The sequence below is a fragment of the Pseudophryne corroboree genome, chromosome 6, assembly GCF_028390025.1.
Source record: "Pseudophryne corroboree isolate aPseCor3 chromosome 6, aPseCor3.hap2, whole genome shotgun sequence".
In the NCBI taxonomy this organism is placed as follows: Eukaryota; Metazoa; Chordata; class Amphibia; order Anura; family Myobatrachidae; genus Pseudophryne; species Pseudophryne corroboree.
In genome coordinates, this window is record NC_086449.1 from 294,917,012 (window position 1) to 294,917,911 (window position 900).

Genomic DNA, 900 nt, shown 5'->3' on the forward strand with positions numbered 1-900 from the left:
CTCGATAGATCCTCCCTAGTCTGGACATATCATTGCAACTCAGTTACAACCTCACTGCTATTTAGGTATATCCTTTTGGAGTATTGACAACCTGCAGTGGATACTTTTGTAACAGTTACACTCTAGGTGCAATTCAGCTACAACCTCATTGCTACTTTTAAGTACCAATAATTTATATTGGATACTTTCTCATAGCTGGTACTCTGTTATTATTTTTTTCTCCTTTGTCTCTGCTTTGGCATTTCAGGCACCCTGTATCTAGGCAACTGTTGCCAATTATAATGTAACTATTCCAGTTTATTTTACTATTGCCGTATCTGGGATTTAAAACCCATCAGACCTTTCACTATCTACTTATTTTCTTTCCATCCTTATTTTCGTGGACTCTCACCAGTGATTCAGGGTCACGTCCCTGTCTAACATTGGCAGCAGATCCATCTAATTTCCTCTATGTCTGGCATCTGTCCTGAATAACTTTGTAAATTCGTGAACTCTCATCAGTGATTCCAGAGCTTCGAAATATTGGTCATTTCCTCTACTATCATACCACACTGGAAACGCCCGAAACCGTCCGATCTCGGAAGCTAATCAGTGTTGGGCTGGGTTAGTACTCAAGTGGGTGACCATTGAGGAACACTCAGTGCAGTAGAGCTCATTGATTGAGCCCATATAGTGTCTAACACTGACAGCAGATTCACACTGCTCTCCAACTTCCACTCTTTGTCTTTCCCCCTTCCGCCCCCTCCACCCTTATCTTCTTTGGCAGGAGACAAGACAGAGACATTTATACTACTCTTAAGTACCACCAGTATCCAGACTACATTACAGGGGAATGCATAACAGTGATTGGCTTATTAGCACAATGTACCATTGAATATATAACGTCTAGAATTTCCTTCC

At 41.3% G+C, this 900-nt stretch overlaps 1 pseudogene; it reads left to right on the forward strand.

Moving 5' to 3' along the window:
- Positions 1 to 533: 533 nt before the first annotated feature.
- LOC134939065 (5S ribosomal RNA) lies at positions 534 to 652 on the forward strand (annotated as a pseudogene).
- Positions 653 to 900: the final 248 nt, after the last annotated feature.